This window comes from Columba livia, chromosome 1 (assembly GCF_036013475.1).
Source record: "Columba livia isolate bColLiv1 breed racing homer chromosome 1, bColLiv1.pat.W.v2, whole genome shotgun sequence".
Classification (NCBI taxonomy): Eukaryota; Metazoa; Chordata; class Aves; order Columbiformes; family Columbidae; genus Columba; species Columba livia.
Genome location: NC_088602.1, coordinates 19,687,153 through 19,699,211, shown reverse-complemented (window position 1 = coordinate 19,699,211; position 12,059 = coordinate 19,687,153).

The following is a 12,059-nucleotide window of genomic DNA, read 5'->3' as shown; positions in this document are numbered from 1 at the left end:
TAACTTTAGCAAGGAATTTACTGTTGATATCACATGGTTTTCACCATAGAAACTGGGAAATTTTGAACTGGATGGAACAAAAAAATGAACAATCATCCTTATATTTCATAATGAAAATACTTTCTGTGTATCAAATAACTTTGATACTTGGATGTAGGTAAAAAACTGCTTAACAGAACTGTTAGTAGAAGCCACAAATCCAGAACAGCAGCTGTGCCATTCTTCTCAGCACAAGCGCTACTTTGTCAGTGCATGGTAGGACTAGAAAATTTGGCACAGACTTTGTGTATCTAGAAGAGCATATGTGGAAGCATGATGCAGAGAGCAAAGTGTCAAGCAGCACACTTCAGCTCACTTTAAAAGCTTTGCATTTCCAATTACTGCAGTGCGTTCAAACCTCGGAGGTGAAAATGCTGCTCATGCAGTGCTCAGAATCGTTTCCTCTGAAAGACAAAAGGCAATGTTCAGGTTTGGGAAATTTCTTGAATTAGCTTAAGCAGTTTTGAAAACTGAAATTATGAAACTCCGAAAGGCTCTGCAGCAGTTGGACCAAACTCAATCTTCTTGATAGAACTCAGCATCTAATTCTCACTGAGAGGGACAGATAGTAGGAATGATTTTTTTTTTTTTGCTATGGTGAATTAGGCAGATTGTCTTCTTGTCTGCAGTATAGTTTTCTAAGTGCTTTTGTCCAACTGTATATTCAGTGCTACAAGAGCAAGATCTTCCATAAGTTACTCTGACATGCTATTTCAGTGTAATGAGCCTTCTAATTAGTTAATACTTGCTAATATTCAGGCTTCATTTTTCTTTTCAAATCCATATGGTGATAATCCTAGCTTTGTGACCTACTGAGAATTTCAGGGCTATTAATAGAGCTGGTCAAAGTGCAGAATTCCCTTCTGTGGGGCTTTTTGCCACTGTGGTATTTGTGTTTGTTCTGAGCTTTGAACTGCAGAAATTCGGAACACACCTTATTATACATAACATGAAATACAATATAAAATTCATTTTTTATTGTTTCGAAACACCTTATTTTCTATCTGTAAATCACATGGTTTCCTCTTCATGTTTTAGTGAAACAGTGACATACTCTGAATGAGAAATAAATAACAATAGTAGTATAATAGTATAATAATAATAATAAATAATAATAACAACAATAACAATAACAATAACAATAACAATAACAATAACAATAACAATAATAATAATAATAATAGACAGTGATAAGGTCTCCCCTCAGCCTCCTTTTCTCCAGGCTGAACAGCCCCAGTTCCCTCAGCCGCTTCTCATCAGACTTGTGCTCCAGACCCCTCACCAGATCCGCTGCCCTTCTCTGAACTCTCTCCAGCACCTCAATGTCTTTCCTGTGCTGAGGGGCCCAAAACTGAACACAGGATTCAAGGTGCAGCCTCACCAGTGCTGAGTACAGGGGGACGATCACTGCCCTGGTCCTGCTGGCCACACTATTCCTGATGCAAGCCAGGATGCTGTTGGCCTTCTTGGCCACCTGGGCACACTGCTGGCTCATGTTCAATATCCCCAGATCCTTTTCTGCCAGACAGCCTTCCAGCCACTCTTCCCTGAGATTTCATGAACAAATTTCATTTCTTCAAAACATTTTTGTCTAGGAGAAGCCTGTCCCATGACATTTTGACCAGAACCTGTCACAGTCAGAATTAAGATGCAGATCTCTCCACTAAGCAAAAGCAAATTTAACCTGTCAGGTCAGAGAAACACCATCCACATTTTTTCACCAGAAATTACAAATCTGAAGACACTTCAGAAGCATCGTTTTTGCCCATGTTTTTCTGTCTGGAGTTCTGAATCTGTAGGTAATCATAGCAGAAAATTGAAGTAAGCCCTGATTCTTGTCTGACTTACACTGCTGTTAGTAATAGCTTCACTGAAATCAATGCAGTTATAAACAGAAGTGATTGGTGAAGTGATGTTTGGGTCCTTGAAGCCAAAAGCTAAGTTAACTTAGAAGGGTGCAATAACATCCTGAGCCATGAATTAGCAAAGAAGGTGCACCATGGCTGGGGTGATGAAGGACACACAGGTCTGTTATCTACCGCTGTGAAAGGCTGCCGGGGATGATGGAGATGTAAGAGGCAATTTCAGCTGAAATGAAAATTCTGTTACATTCAATTTCTATAATGTATATATTATAGAGTGTGTATATAAATATATGTACTCTTCTCAAATATCTTCTGTTATGTTGAAAGCACATAATTAATCCATTTTTACTAAATTCCAGTAGGTTAAACAATCTGCTAACATTGTCTGTAGAGTGTTTGATTACAATAAAAACCTGTTTGGTCCAGATGAGTGATCAAAGGGAGAATCATTTCCAGTTCAACAGCTAACATATTTATTACTCAGTGTTTTAAAATCCATGATGAAATATGGGACGGACACCTATCTCATGTCTTTGCTTTCTGCTGTCTGAGACACCCACTGATAATCAGTGTAGCTGCTCAAGAGCTGTATAATCTGTCTATGAAGTGAGAGAAACAGCATCAGTGTTCAAGTACTGATACATGATCTTTAAAGATTTTTAAAAATGCAAAGAAAATTATCAGTATCTAGAGACTACCTCACCAGCCTATAATATTTCTGTAGTTATATTAAAGGGAGAAGTGAATATTCACAGTCATTCCTGCCTCCCACTGCATTTGGTGACATTTTCACAACGGATGTCAGTGAAACCAGGATCGACGCCCAAAGTCATTTGTATGGAAAACATTTACCTGTGAGGCCAGATTGACATAATGTGTAATAAATTCCCTAAGTCCCCTTTTAATTAATGAGGAGTCCAACATTCATATGGAGATAATTGCATGTAAAACATTATTTGTATTCCATTAAATTAGGCTGAGCCATTTTCATCTGAGAACAGGTTCCAAACACCTGCTTCTAGAAAGCATTATTATTGCTTGTTTGTACAGAACTAACTATGTGCCAACTGCTTTACCAGCAGACAGGGGCCAGGTCCTGGCTCCAAAAAGTTTGCAAACTAAATAACATGCTAGAGGACTAAGGGGGTCAAGGTGAATGAAAGACAGCAGAGCTGTTGAGATGAAGAGTTTCCCTTGATCCCATCAGATCTCTGATTTTTGCAGGGATAGTAGAAAACCTCATTCATTGAATATATACTACACCTACAGAGCCTGAAAAATGCCAGGAGTATCCTCATCCAAATTTAGCTACTTGAAGGAGAATCTAAGGACGTTTGGTCTCCTCTAATCACTGGAAAGAAACAGGCACTTCCAGAGGGTGACCCATTCTATCCTGAAACAGGGGAGGAAGGATAAGTTCAGGCTCCTTTTCTAGTCTTCTAGCATAGTGGGATCCTAACAGCCAGCTTAGACTAGAGGACTAACCTTCATACAGCTGGAGTTGGAGGAAACACGTCCTACCCTGAAACCTCACCGTGCAAGGACACCTCTTGCTCAGTCCAGTCGCTGCCATGTGTGCTTGAAATGACTCCACTACTCCAAATCAGAGGCTGGAAGAGGTCCTGTTGGGAATGACCAGTAGATCCCACTTCCCAGCACATGTCACTTGTAAAACTGAGACTGTTCAGTGGCTCCACACATGCTCTGCATGGTGCTACCATGCTCAGCCTGACCGGAGCAGGAGGTCCTGGAGAGGGGTTCAGTTTGCATTGCGCTTCCAGCAGTATGGATCTCTGGAGGCTCCTGTGTCAGCTGCCTCTGACACACCTAGTGTGTGAGCTTCTCCTCGAGCACAGGCACGTAGTGGAAGTGTGCCTCTGGCACCCACTGGCACCCGTGTGGAGGAAGCGCAGTTCTTGTTCCACTGCGACATATGACAGAAAATATCATGCGGTGAGAACATCGGAATAAACACATCAGGGACAAAACAGATATGAAAGAAACATGTGGGAGTACAGCCATACTCTAGCATGAAAGAGGATTTTGGATGCAAAACAGAACAGGCACCCAAACCAAAAACATATGGGATGCATAGCCTGAGAACACAGGTAGCCACCTCTGCAGGAGTTGAGCCTGGAGAAGGCTCTCACTGAGCCAGGTGGACCTTATTGTTGTGTTGTGAACAGGCAATGCGATGTATGGCCCATCCATTTGGATTCAGGGGCTTATGGTGTTCTCTTTTCTCAAATTGGCAAATGACAACAAGTTGGGGGACCTATTGATTCAGTAGTAGGGGAAGGGGTGTAATTCAGAGGAAGGTAGTCAGTTGTGAGGAATGGGCTGAAAGAAACTTGAAATTCAGCAAGAGCCAGTGCCAAATCCTGCCCCATGGATTTAAGAGCCCTTTGCTACGGCACAGGCTGGGACCAGCCACCTGAGGAGCAACTCTGCAGAAAAGGTCCTGAGGGTGCTGGTAGGCAGTGAGTGGGACATGGGCCAGCAGTGAGTCCTGGCAGCAACAGTGACCAACAGCAACCTGGGCTGCATGAACAGGAGCAGAGCCAGAGATCAAGGGTAGTCATTATACTCCACTCAGTACTGATTAGACCACGTCTGACCATGGAATACTGGACAAACACCAATAAACCAGATGGAGTTCAGGGAAAGCCCTTGAGATGGTGGGGCTGGAGCACTGGCCCTGTAAGGAGAGGCTGGAGGATCTGGGCTTATTTAGTCTGGAGCAGAGATGGCTCGGGGTGGATGGACCTCACAGAAGTCCCCAGGGCCCATGGGGAGATCACTGAGGAGATGACATGGGATGGAGGGATGTGAGACAACAGGCATAAGCTGAAAGAAGGAAGGCTCAGCCTGGAACAGTTTTTCCCCATGAGGACACTCAGGCAGAGGCACAGGTCACCTGGAGAGTCTTTCCAGTCTCTGTCCTTGAATGATTTCATGACCCAACTGGATGAAGCCCTGAGCAGCCTGGGCTGACCTGAGAGCTGATCTGCTGTGAGCAAGAGGTTGGACCTGAGGCCTTCTGAGGTTGCTCCCAACCTGAGTGACCCTGTGATCCTACTTTGTCAGACTTGCTGGCCCTGAGTGGTCTGGCCCTATTCGACACCAGCACACTGCAAGCAGACTGCCAGGGATGGACATGTGTTTGACTGAGAATCAGGACATTTGTGTGGGGCATCAGGGGACTGACGTTCGTGTGCACTGTAGGTGTCTTCCTGTGAAGGACAGGTTCCCAACTGGAAGGTGACGTTTGTTGATCCACTTAAATTATTAAATATTTGAAGGAAAACTGAATGTCATCATTTATTGAAGGGCAACAACAAAGTGTGGAAGATGCTCCTTATTAAACCCCTGCCCTCCCCACGAAGGAAAGGGAATAGGAGGAAAAGGGAGAGAGACTTACAAATTGAAAATTTAAAAATGCTTTACTAATAATACTAATAATGAGAGAAAAATAATGCCAAATATACAAAACCAATAACTGAATTTCCCAACCTAGTGCAGCAGCAGCTCGAGGCTGCAGGACAAACACTGGAAGACCTGAACTGGATTCCGCAGTACACAGGAACTGGATTCAGGGATGCACAGACTGGAACCAGGCCCAGGATTGCAGGTAGGAGAACAAACAGGGTCCTTTTCAGATGCCAGCCATGGATGAAGAGCGCGAGTCCCTTGTGATCTCCCAGTTTTATACGGAGTATGATGTGGAACACCCAGCTGGTCAATTTTGGTGACCTGTTTTGTCCTACTAATAGATTCTAAAATCTTTGCCTTTTTATTTTGTTTTGGTTTTCACAGTGATCAGCCCAGCTCCTAACCAGGGTTCCAAGGTGCTAGGATGAACTGGTGATTACTATTTTTGCTACTGTAACTTGGAATTTCATCTCATATCTGTACCCATGTTCTGTGCAGATCTGCACAACAAGATCTACCGTTCCTGAGCTTTTTCAAGGAACACAGCATCAGGAGTCCCCTTGAAATGAAAATTTGCCAAAATTTCCTTTCAGGAACTACTAAGATATTTTATTTCAACAGTATTACTTTGATTCATTTTGATTTGACTTTACTATTGCCATTCAATATTAAACACAGTGCAGCTTATTTAACATTAAATGCCATGTATTGTATAAACCATTATTATAACCTACTGTTTTACTGCAGTAAACAATCAAATTGAAATGCATCAAAAAAATTCACTTAGAAGAAAAAAGTCACAGTGGACAGAGTGGAGCATTTGCCTTTATCTACAAAATCTGCAGCCATTTTCTGTTGAAAGACTTTGTGGGAATTTACGTATTCCATTGAAGTGCCCCATTTCCAGCTGCAGCTTTTAGCAGAAAACAATCTAAAAACAATCAAAAATATTTTCTGCAACTCCTTATGAAATATTAAAGGACATGGCTGACATGTGCAGTAGCAACCTGAGTCAAAGAGAGGTGCTACCCATCATTGAAAAGGTGCAACCTTATGCGGAATTGCAATAGGAGACCACATATCTGTCCTAACCAATATGGGTTTGCCTAATCCCGTTATGGGAGATGGTCTTCCAAGTTACACAGTAAAATGCTGACAAAGTGCTGTGCACAGTGACAAACAATGGGTTCATAGTCCTGATCAGTAGTTTCTGATTTAAAAACCCATCTTCTTTGTCCTGCTCTGTCCTAGGGGCAAACTCAAACCCATCTTGGACCAGCACAGAAATTAAATGAGAAGAGATACTTTAAAAGATTCCAGTCTAGACTTAAATAAAATGTGAGACATCAAGTAGAATAAGGAGTGCTGGAGAAATCAAATTGGACTCCTGCTTGAAGGCGAAATGCATTTGCCAGCTCGGCTGGGGCTGAGATTTTCTCCCTGTGCTTCAGCTTTGCACAGCAGTCCAGGTGCATTACATGGCATGTTTTCACTCCTCCTGATGCCAGAAGTAGGCAGCTGAGCTAGATGAACCCCTGGTCTTTTTTGGTAGAGTAATTTCCATGTAAGCATGTAATTTGGAAAACTGTGTTACCTCATTACAGCTCCCTAGTAAATAAAACAATTTGCTCTTCATTATGTACTTCTGTATTTCGTTGAAAGGGTACTTTTCTCCAGAAGTACAAATGTACAAAAGCTAACAACCCTCTTTGTGACTACCTCTACTATAACAGATCTCTGATTAAGAGGTTACTAAATTATTTTGGTGTTTATGCTTTCTGTTAATCCCCTCTGGTCTGCATCTTCAGCCCATTCTTTTCTATGTCTAAGCTAATCCTAGATGACCTAATTTCCATGCAGAACTTCAGTTATTATCTCTGTTTTGGTGACCCACAATAGCTTTTCGATGGCCACATAAAATAAATTCTGTACCTTTGTAAATAATTGTTCACAGTGGAAGTTGTTCAGTGAAATTCTGAATCAGATTGGACTGTAAATTTTATTTCTGGCCTTAAAATCAATGAAGTACCTCATACGTAGCTGGCAATTCATCAGTTGTTGCTGACCTTCTGTCCACTGTTCAGGTTCTCTAGTTGCTACTCTGCTGAATTATTCTGGATTTCCCCTGCAACTCAAATGTAGACTTAAAATTGAATTATTGTGGTTCTCTCTCTATCTTCTTCACTTCTTATACCCTGTAATGGGGCATCAAGTCAGCCAAAGCTTTGACGCGAATTTGCGTAGACATTTTCCATAAGGTAAGCACAGCATGAAAACGTGCTAGGACTTACAGACTCAAATTACTGGCTAATCTCCCCATATGCAGGTTTCCTTTCATTTTGTTCCACTTATACCACTTATACATTTTTCTTTTTTCCTTTTTTTTTTTTTTTTCCCCTAGTTTTCCTCCCTTAACTATACAAGTTTACCAGATACCAAAAGCCTAGCATCCTCTTCCTCCTACTCCTTCCACCCACAGCCAGGCTATGACCAGGCTATCCACAGCTGCTCTCCTGCTTACCTGTGGGCAATGCATGGGCTCTGCTTAGTGGCTAACTGACAGGAAGATCTTCAAAGTAGAATCCGTTATATAGCAAGTGCAATAAAGTTCTATAAAGTTGCAATAAAAGTTGTAATTATTTAATCACACTGAATTTAAACTCAGCAGTCTATCCCACCTATTTGTTTTGGCACATTTATATCAATAGGACCAGTTCCAGAGATCTTTGAAAAAAACTGAAGATTTTTAATGGAATATAGATTATGGTTTAAGCGTTGGCTTTCCAAATGACATTAAGAAGGTGCTAATTGTCAATCTTTTTCTTGTCTGAGCAGAACGGAAGAAACATGTCACTATCTTTGTCAGATCTGCTACTTACAAGTGTGCTCCCTGAAAATGTTTCTACACCACCACTATGAAGCCTAGCAGCATTTATTGAGAACTTGTGTGATGAAAGGAAGGAATAAATCTTGTATTTTTCTGTTTTCCTTGGTAATTTTGGAACAAAACTCTTGAGCTTTCCATCTACTCAACTTCTAGATGCCATAAAATTTATTATAAGACCAACTGATGCTGACACCTTTTTCATTCAGCTCTTACAAGCAGAAAGGTTACATTTGCATTAAAGTACATTTGCATTTTCCTATTTATAGAACAAATATAACTATATACAAAACAGAAATAAAAATGCCTTGCTGGTTAGTAACGTCTTCCATATGTGATATGTGAGGCTTTAATATATATATATGGAGTTGCTTTTAATGGGACTCTTATGATTAAAGCTCTATAGAATGCTTGAAAAACATGAAGACAGGTATGCAGAAACATGGGCTGGAGCATGTCTAACAGCAGAGTCAAGATAAGAAGATACTTATTTTTCACATTTAAAAAACCCCATTATTTACATTTCTGTCTGCAGGATTCTAGATCTGACCTTTAAATCTTAACAGTGGAGCTCTAGCATGGGATTCAGTTGATTAAACTTAGGTGCCTCTTGCTGATTTAGATGCCCTGGGGTGTCCAAAAGAGCTGCATGGGGCTGGCAAGTACCACAGAGGACCTGTGAAAAACCATTGTCTTCTGGGACAGATAGTTGCTGGAAGTGTAATACGTAAGAGCAGCTCAAGATGCTTTTCTCTAGGCAAGAGTCAAGCTCCTGGTCAATATAGTCAGTTGAGTCCAGATAACTATGTAGGTTCCTACCTATTTTATGTTGAGCTGAATCTCTCTTTGGGCTTCCTGGCTGACTTGGTTGTATCTCCACTGACAGCAAAGCGATCAGAGATACCTAGTGCACATGCGGGGATCTAAATTTAGCCATGGTAGTCAGTGAGCTGAATCCTACCTGAAGAGTTCAAAACACAGCTATGCCAGAACTGGCTTACCAAAATTTCCATTGTCAGGTTTCACCAGCCAGCACTGGAATGTCTTTCTTTGGTGTATGATTTTATCAAGAAAAACAGGAGAAAAATGTACCATGGGTCTTACTAAACTGCTCTTGATTCCTCATTTTTTCATCTGGGATATGGCTGCTGCTGTTTGGCTCTTTATTGTGAGAGTCCACAGATAATTGCTTTTCTTCTTTCACGCCTCCACCCCACTGCATTCATACCCCTCTTTCCAAGCATCCTTCTCTTCCTTGGCTCTATTATTCCCCACTTATCTCTCATATACACATAAATGGATGGTTGTGTTTTAATTTGGCAATTGTATGTTAATAATTATGAGGTGCTCATATTGGTTGGGGCTATTGCTTACTGCCCCTAGTACAGTGGCATCCAACATTTTAAAATACCATTGGGCTGTCAGGGGAAGATGCTGCCTGACAAAGAGCAGGTTTGCTAGAGAACAGTGCAACATCTGACAGAGATCTGCAGAGACCATTAATCCATTTTATTATAAGCTTCTTATTTCAAAATATGCCCTCTTCAGAGGAACATTAGGACAGATGGAGAAGAAAGGCTAGAAAAGCTCTGGGTATTTACTGTAGTGCTGTAGACACAGCCTCCTACCTGGTGATATTGCTGTCGCAGTAAATGTATTTTTCAGATTAGTGTTTGTTAAACAAAAACAGAGGCTCTTTTATTTAGCAGCTCATATGGTGGAGCTTTTTGTTCCAAAGACCTAAGGATGTCCTGGGCAGCATTTTCTCTGCCTTGCAGGAAATTGCTCTAATGTAAAAGGCTGGGCACAAGCTATTCCAGAGATGGTAATAGCTGTCGTGCTGGCTCACACAGGCACAGCACTATCCCTGTAATAGTCTTGAAAGCCTCTTAAATGGGTAATACAGACCAAACTCAAATGTGTTAGACTTCCCTGCATTATCATCACAGAACACTCTGCCATCAAAAAGTTGGTTGCAACAAGTGAGAATGGGATCAAAATAACACATTCTGTGCAATTGTGCTCTGTCTTTTTTAAATTTATTTATACAAAATAATTCCCCTTGAATGTCATCTAGGCACATGAATATTGCAGATTTCCTGCAGATTTATGAACGCTTGTTCTATTTCTGTGTAATGCAATTTCTTCTCAGCTGCTAATGTGAAGAGGGAATTGTGTTTGTGTACACAGACTCTGCTCAGCATATGGTCCAGCAGCAGATAACACCCCCCAGCTGTTGTGTCCTTCAGGACTGCTCCCACAGATTATTCAGTCTCTTCAGAATCTGAGCGTATCTCCCATAAAGCTCACCCAAAAGGGAGTGAAAAAACTGGCTGCTTGTAACGGGCACAACAGCAGGCAGCAAGATTAAAAGAAAAAAAAAAACTCTGTAATATAACACACAAGTAGTTGCTCGTTGTTGCCCTCACTGGTGTGAATCTGGAGAAACTCTGTTGACCTCAGTAGCATCTATTTTAACCTTATTCTTGACCAAGCATGTCTGGAAGAATTGTGTGTTTGGTGCTTAGTTTGTGACTTGAAAAACAGGGTCCATAGTCCACTGCGAGCAGCAGGAGTAGCTTACCTTGTTCCTCCCCTGCTTGTCCAGTGTAACCCAGTTTTGACCTCTGTGAAAGGTGAGAGCACGGGTCAGTTTTCCAGTTCTACTTCTATTCCCAGTTCATAATAACAGCTACCAGTAACCAGGATGGCCCTTTCTCTGCTTCATGCCTGTAGCAGCAGATAAATAAAGTGAAGCCATGACACAATTTCTCATGTGTTACTGCCTGGTCATTGCATCATTGCAAGCTGCAGTCACTACAGATCAGATTCAAAGTGATGACTCGAAATCATGTTTTCTCCTCCAATATCTTCCTTCCAAGATCTAGCACATGATGTTATGTGTCATTTATAGGTTCAGCAAAACAAGTTTGCCCTTCTTATTTAATGGTCACCAGGGTCTGGGTAAATCTGCTGGCATCCCACATTCTGCAGCTGCCTATTATGACTAGCTTAAGTTTGGTATGGCTCTTGCTGGCTTCCTTTGTGCAGTATGTTGTTTAAATTGGAGAGTTATATTACTTCTTATTGGCATAAGTTTACACCTTCAGAACGCCATACGTTGGCTGAGACTAATCCAATTTATTCCTTGCTGACAGGAATATGGGAGGGACTGTCACTTGTGAGTCTCAGTATGAAATGTGATTTCATGCTGACTCTCCTCAAAAATGCAAAGCCCAGCAAGAGAATGGAGATATTTTAAAGATCATGGCAGTTAGGAAAGCTTTGCCTTTTTATCAGCCTTTTTCAGATTTTGATGGTTTTGTTGTCTTCACAGTCTTAGTGCGGTCTTGTTGAGTTATCATTCTTGTTGGATTTAACTCTCTAGGATCTAACACTTGCAAGCTTGGAGAGTCCGTATGCTTCAGTAATTGTTTTAATTGAAGGAGATTTCAGAACTCTATGACACTAGAGTTGTCTTTTTGTGGATCAAAAATTAGCTTCATATCCTCACCCTTATGAGCAGAGTACATTTGTCTATCTCCTAAACACAGTGAGGCCCTTCCTTCCCCCTTCCCTTCCCCCTTCCCCTTCCCTTCCCCCTCCCTTCCCCCTCCCTTTCCCCTTCCCTTCCCTTCCCTTCCCTTCCCTTCCCTTCCCTTCCCTTCCCTTCCCTTCCCTTCCCTTCCCTTCCCTTCCCTTCCCTTCCCTTCCCTTCCCTTCCCTTCCCTTCCCTTCCCTTCCCTTCCCTTCCCTTCCCTTCCCTTCCCTTCCCTTCCCTTCCCTTCCCTTCCCTTCCCTTCCCTTCCCTTTGGCATATTACAAAGGCAGAGCTAAAG